At 44.7% G+C, this 7,387-nt stretch overlaps 1 pseudogene; it reads right to left on the reverse strand.

Moving 5' to 3' along the window:
* Positions 1-5,404: 5,404 nt before the first annotated feature.
* Positions 5,405-6,199, reverse strand: LOC114614439 (annotated as a pseudogene).
* Positions 6,200-7,387: the final 1,188 nt, after the last annotated feature.

Below are 7,387 nucleotides of genomic sequence, written 5' to 3' on the forward strand. Positions count from 1 at the left end.
ATTTTGGTGGGCTCTTAAGTCTGATCTGTCTGTCATGGCAAATCTGCTCCTTCCTCTTCCCTTTGTCCCTTGTCTAGGAAATCTAATGGTCTCTCCTCCATCTCCCTGCCCAGTCATTGGTTGTTAGTAACTTTATTGACCAATCAAAAACCAACTGGGGACAGGGACCCTTAGAATTTGGACTTGTAGATTCCCATGTAATTTTGGGACCAAATTATGACAAAGCATTAGAACCAATCCCTAACAGACTCCCTTCTATTTCTGCTAGAGTTTTAAAAGAACCCAAGACCATGATTGCTAGACTTTTAAGATCCACCAGTGATCCCCACAGGGCTTTTCAGGGTTGCTTTACAGAGTGGGGAATGATTGATGATGCAAGTCTGATACTTAAGTCTTTATTCACCCACTCATTCATTCATCTACAATAGTCACTGAACATTTACAGTGTGCTGGGTAACTTCATGGCACTGGGAACAGAGGAGCAAATTGTGGTGGTTTGTATATGCTTGGCCCAGGGAGTGGCATTATTTGGAAGTGTTGCCTTGTTGGAGTAGGTGTGTCACTTTGGGTGTGGGCTTAAGACCTTCATCTTAGCTGCCTGGAAGTCAGTATCCTGCTAGCAGTCTTCAGATGAAGATGTAGAACTCTCAGCTCCTCAAGTACCATGCCTGCTTGGATGTTGCCATGTTCCTGCCTTGAGGACAATGGACTGAATCTGTGAACCTGTTTACCAGCCCCTATTAAATGTTGTCATTTATAATACTTGCCTTGTTCATAGTGTCTGTTGACAGCAGTAAAACCCTAGCTAAGACACAAATGAGAGATACAGAACTCTTTGTTCTCATGACATGAAAACTCTACAGAAGGGACACAGAATTCCAAATAAGTGCATATTATACCAGGTGATGAAAAGAACTACCTATATGCATTGAGGTGGCAGGTGGAGCAGAAGGACATTTTAAATTGGTTGAAGTATAAAGCTCTGTTATGATCTTGTCTGAGCAGAAATCTGGCTGAAGGCCTGGAGCAAGCCTGGCAGTTCTTGGGAGAGAGCATTGCAGAGGTGCTCAGGCAAAGACAGGCTCCTGTAGGACCATAGTGTGGTTTGTGAGTGACAAGATTAAACATACTGTGCCTACTAGTGGTGCCTACTAGTGGTCTTAACTAACAGCCAGACATTAGGCAGACCTTGGGGAACTCCGCGGACGAGGGGAAGGAAGAATTGGTCATAGGAGCCAGAGGGGTGTTGGACACCATGAAAACACGACCTACTAAGCAGGGCTCATGGAGCTCACAGAAATTGAAGGGACAATCGTGGAGCCTGTATGAGTCTGAGCTAAGCCCTCTGTACATATGCGATGATTGTATAGCTTGGTATTCTTGTGGGACTCGTAACAGTGAGGGTGGGGGTTGCTTTTGACTCTTTTATCTGCTCTTGGGACCCATTTCCTCCTCCTGGGTTGCCTCGTCGAGTCTTGACTTGAGATTTTGAGCCTGGTCTTAATGTAGTGCTGTGTTCAGTTGCTATCCCAGGAGGCCTGCTTTTTTCTGGAGGGCAACAGTTCCTGGAGGGATCTGGGAGAGAGGGAATGAGTAGAGGAGGGGAAACTATGCTTGGGGTGTAATGCATGAGAGAAGAATAAATACATTAAAAAAAACTGAATTGGTATTAAAAAGAAGGAGTCCCCCAATTTGAATGCAATGATTTTATCTCTTACACTGGTAAGGTCAAGTTCAGAAGTAGATCTAAGAAAAGAAGTCCACACCCTTTAACGAATATCCAGCGCTGTAAACTGGCTCTATCTTTTTTTTTTTTTGGAAACTTTTTAATAAACCTATTTACCTAGATCATCAGTTCTCAACCTGTGGGTTATGATCCCTTGGCAAAATTCTGTCTCCAAAAATATTTATATTATAATTTATAAGAGTATCAGAATTGTAGTTAGGAAGTAGCAACAAAAATAATTTTATGGTCAGGGTCACCATAGCATGAGGAATTGCAGCATTAGGAAGGTTGAGAACCACTGCTCAAGATTTTTTGCTACTTTTGCTGTTTTATTTTTGATGTTGCTATTTGCTTTTGAGATACGACTTTTGCAGCATTGCACAGGCTGACTTCAAACTTGCATTCATCCTCCTGCCTCAGCCTCCCACATTCTGGGATTACATGCATGCATAACCACAGCTGTCTTGGTCTAGCACATTTCATAAAAGCTATAAAACTGTTTGTACCCAATGACTTGGTACTTTACTTCGTGGAATGTTACTGACAAAGCAAAAGGAGAGAAGAGGGAAGCAAAAATTTTCATCAGAGCTCTTTACAGGGCTTTATAAATTATGTGTGAACATTTTCTAGCAATTGCAATTCTCCACAATGGAAAGGAACAATCAAAATAAATAATGAACATCAGCTTGCTCAAGGCTTATAAGGCTGTAAGAATAACATATGGGGACAACAGTAATAAGTGGAAATTTACTGTGTAGACTGGAGAATAAGAGATAAAAGCCTGCATATTTATGCTGATTAAAATTATAAAAAGATATTGATGCATATTACCATGACCAAAAGGGTTTGAGGAGAGCATTAAATATGCAACCAGCTTTCTATTTAGACAGACTGTAAATTCATATTGGGTCTTGTTTTCCTCCTCTGAGCTCTCCAAGTCAGGATTTGTTGTTATTCTTGTTTTTTTCCTGAGACAGAGTCTTGCGTATTGTAAATTTGTCTCTGATGTGCAGCATTATACCTGGGCAGGTTTTTTTCTAAGGTTTTATCATCTATACTTTTCAGGTTTTTGAAAGTGCAGGACTGCCGGGCAGTGGAGGCACATGCCTTTAATCCCAGCACTTGAGAGGCAGAGGCAGGAAGATTTCTGAGTTCGAGGCCAGCCTGGTCTACAGAGTGAGTTCTAGGACAGCCAAGGCTACACAGAGAAACCCTGTCTCAAAAAGCCAAAATAAAAAAAAAAGAAAAAGAAAAAAGAAAGAAAGAAAGAAAGAAAGAAAGAAAGAAAGAAAGAAAAGAAGGAAGGAAGGAAGGAAGGAAGGAAGGAAGGAAGGAAGGAAGGAAGAAGGAAGGAAGGAAGGAAAGTGCAGGACTATTCTGTAGGCACTGAGCTTACTCAGCAGTGCTGAGATTTTTGTACATGGGAGGGTCAGGATGTGGCTTGCACAGTGACCCGGGCTATGTCTCAGCAGAGCATTGCTTGTTGTGATTTTGGAATTAGAGCTACCCATACAGATCCATAGGCTGGAACAGCAAACCAACAGAGGCTCTAGTAGAGGCAGCTAGACATCAGCTAACGAAAACACACAGGTTGCCATTTGGGATGAAGGGCGGGAGGACAGAGCTGCTGTATAGGGCCCCAAAGATAAGCTACAAGTCAAAAATGGTACCCACACTGAAGTTTGTGTCAAGAAGCAGAAACAGCTAGTTGCTCATGCCCTTAATCCCAGCACTCAGGAGGCAGAGGCAGGCAGATCTCTGAGTTGGAGGCCAGCCTTGTCTACAAAGTGAATTACAGGACAGCCAGAGCTACACAGAAAAACCCTGTCTCAGAAAACTGCACAGAGAAACCCTGTCTCAGAAAACAACAACAACGAAACAAAACAAAAGCAAATAAAACTAGGCAGTTTATCTGACTTTCTCAGAGGTAAGGGATGTGATACATAAAAGCCAAACGTCTCAAAACAGCTCGCTCTCTGTAGCAACCAGAGTAAAGTTCCCTCCGCTTCAGTCTCTATATAAACAGTCATATACCATCACGCAGACCACATACTTAGCCTTTCGTGGTTTTGTCCTGTTTTCTTCAAGCCTTTTTCCCCCTGTCTATGTGTAAAACAAAATTCTTAGCTGCGTGCACCCATAATCCTAGCACTTGAGGGGAAGAGGCAGGAAGAGGAAGATTTAGAGTTTGCAGCAGACTTAAACTATTATATGGTCAGTTCCAGCCTGACTAGTCTGAGATACTTAGTGAGACATTGTCTTAAAGAGCCAAAAGCAAGCAAGCAAGCAAGCAAGCAAGCAAGCAAGCAAGCAAGTAAACTAGCAAGCAAGCAAGCAAGCAAACTAGTAAGCAAACAAGCAAGTAAACTAGTAAGCAAGCAAGCAAGCAAGCAAGCAAGCAAGTAAACTAGCAAGCAAGCAAGCAAGCAAGCAAGTAAACAAGCAAGCAAGCAAGCAAGCAAGCAAGCAAGTAAACTAGCAAGCAAACAAGCAAGCAAGCAAACTAGCAAGCAAGCAAGCAAGCAAGCAAGCAAGCAAGCAAGCAAGCAAACAAGCAAGTAAACTAGCAAGCAAGCAAGCAAGCAAGCAAACTAGCTAGCAAACAAAAACTTTAGCCACCAAAGAAATCCAAAACACAAACAAACAAACAAACAAACAAAAAACCTAACCTTTTCTAGCCTTTTCATACTTGGGCTAATGGACAACTTCTTCTATTTAAGAGAATGAAATATTGCCCAATTCTACAATCAAGTCAAATATAAAGTCAAATAGACAGACGTGCTTCACAGCTGTGGTCCCAGCTACTCAAAAGACTAAGGCAAGAAGATCACTTGATACCCTGAGTTTGATACTAGCCTGGGCAATACAGTCTCAAAAAATAAGACAAATAAGCAAAGCCTGCACATATCTTTAAATAAATTTGTTGTAACTGTCCACTGTGGCAGAGCTGAAGACACGAAGTGTTTCTGTGGGACAGTTGTCACACCGTTTGGATGAGTCCCAGCATTTAATCTCACAGTTATCTCTTTTTTTATTGTTGTTTTTTGTTTGTTTGTTTAAGTTTCTTTAATGCCAGCTTCACTTTCTCTGTCGATCATCCTTTGGCCTCATACAGATTTTACTGGATCCACTGTATCACTCACATGGAGAGAAAGTTCTAAGAGCAGATGCAATTGGCTATATTCATAGTAGTCTACCCATGGCAACTGTAGGACATAGAGAATGGTGATACTTTCCTCCTTTGTGTCAGACTTACATGGCTAAGACACCTTGCTTGGATATCCCACCCAGTCAGCTGATGTCCAGTGAAGCAGCTCTTTACTTCTGCACAAGACAGCCTGGCTGAGAATAAAGCAACTGACAGAACAGTGGCTGGGCCCCTGCACCTGTTCCCACGCACTCTCCAGTAGAAGGAACGGCTAAGAAGACTGTTTTGGTCACCAATATTCAGCTTATTACATCTACTGCCTGCAGAACGCAACACAGCTGGCTATGATGACCACTGAAGGTGGAGATGACAAACACAGTGAACCTGGCACGTATGTGCAGCTCAGTCTGCTGAGTCCACATGTTCTCTACGATCCACATCTGCTCAGAGCTGGGACTGCTCCAAGTGCTGGCCCATGCTGCTCCACAGTTCTTCTGACTGCTTTGTGGACTCTTGGAGGCAGAGGACATTCAGACTGCCTGGGGGCTGGTTGGGGTCCTGCTCTTGGCAGCTTGCTGGGCTAACCAGTGGTTGTATCTTTTGGTCTTGGGCTCCTGAAAGAGCACTACGGACATAGGAACTGTCACAGTGTCAAGTCCATTTACAGTCAGATCACACCAGTACTCGCCCCACCGAGTGATAGGGTCCTCTGGCAGCCTCAGAGCATGTGGGGCAACAACAACACCAAGATTCTTGAAGACATGTCGGGCAACTATTTCAGGGGTTAGTTCCCAGTGGACATTGTTCTTCATTCCCACCTCTAGATGACAGCTTCTCAGAAATTTCACTGTCACCTCTCCTGCCTTTGTCTGGATCTTCTCCAGCTTTCCTTCTCGTCTCAGCGTTTTTTCCTCTTCAAACAGCTTCCTATTTTCAGGAGATGCATACACAGCCAGTCCCTGAGGAAGGAGCTTGTTTCGACTCACAGATTTCTTCACTGAGACCAGATCACCCCGGACTCCAATTTCGTCCACAGACTGCGTGAGGATGAGTTCCAGGTTGTCTTTGGGCCGGTGTTTCGTGTCCTTCACCAACTTATACGTGAGGTGACGCCGATGCAGGCGCGGCTTACGGCTCCCCGGCAAGCGGCACCTTCCACCAGTGCTCCACGATGACCGTGCTCTGATAATGAGAGAGACTGAAGTCACGGCCGGGGTGCTCCCTTCAATTCGCGGCCGGAGTAGCTCCCCAATGCCTCTTTGACGCAGTCAAGCTGTGCCTGCCCACAACAGAGCCTTACCCCGGGGAGCCACAGAGGCAGCCATGGCCGCGGAGCAGAGCGGACTCTCACAGTCATCTCTTAGTGGGACAAGGGACATCCCAAAGCAAAACACTGTGCAGACTGAACAATGAGACACCTTCATGTCTTTCATGTTTGTGGCCACTGACAAAGTTCTCTCTGTTTTGTGCTTTGGGTATCATTTTGTAGAGCCTTATTTTTAAATTGGCGTTTATCTCCATTATCATGTAGACTTTTTGAGGAGAGGGTCCACACCTGTTTTATTTTCGATTGGTTTCTACTTCTACTTCTGATCCATGATATTTACTTTCCTTATTTGGTTTTGAGACAGTCATTTGGTATGCAGGCCAGGCTGGCCTGCAACTGTCAATCCTCCTGCCTCTGTAGGCATTTGCTACCATGCCCAGCTTGATATTTACGTGTTTGGTGAATGAATAAACAACCTTGGAGCACAGCCACCTGAGGTCTCTGTCTAGCCCTCTGCAGCTCAGCTGGGTATAGTTGCTCAGCTGCCCTGAACACAGATTCCACACTGGGAAATAAGAAGGCAAACCCTGGCTGCCACACAAATTAGAATCTCAGCAGTGGGGCTGGGGATGGATGGAGCTCAGAGGGAAAACACTTTCCCAGCATGCAGGGACTCGGCACTCAATTCCCAGTGAGAAACACGTGCGCGCGCGCACACACACACACACACACACACACACACACACACACACGAGAGAGAGAGAGAGAGAGAGAGAGAGAGAGAGAGAGAGAGAGAGAGAGAGAGAGAGAGATCAACAGGAATTTCATGTTATATGTGACCCTAGGAAGAAAGGGAGATTATTTCTCATCCTCGGGCATTCTCCTATTCCTGCTTCCTGTTTCTTCTCTCTCTGTCTCTGCTTTCTATGGGGAATGAAGGTCTGTAGTTTGTAAAGCCATGGTGAAACTCCTCCGGCTTCATTTGTTTTTACTGTTGTATAATTTGAAATTGTGTTTGCTGTGCTGGGAATCAAACTCAAGGCCTTGATCATGCCGAGTGAGTGCTCTATCACCGAGGGGCTCCCATCCCATCCCATCCCATCCCATCCCATCCCATCCCATCCCATCCCATCCCATCCCATCCCATCCCATCCCATCCTATCCCATCCCTTCACTGGCTTTTGTCCCAGGGTGGAGGTCTCATCACTGAGCACTGTCAGCTTTGCTGCAGACAACACCTCTGCCT

The sequence above is a fragment of the Grammomys surdaster genome, unplaced genomic scaffold (assembly GCF_004785775.1).
Source record: "Grammomys surdaster isolate TR1022 unplaced genomic scaffold, NIH_TR_1.0 126391, whole genome shotgun sequence".
Lineage (NCBI taxonomy): Eukaryota > Metazoa > Chordata > Mammalia > Rodentia > Muridae > Grammomys > Grammomys surdaster.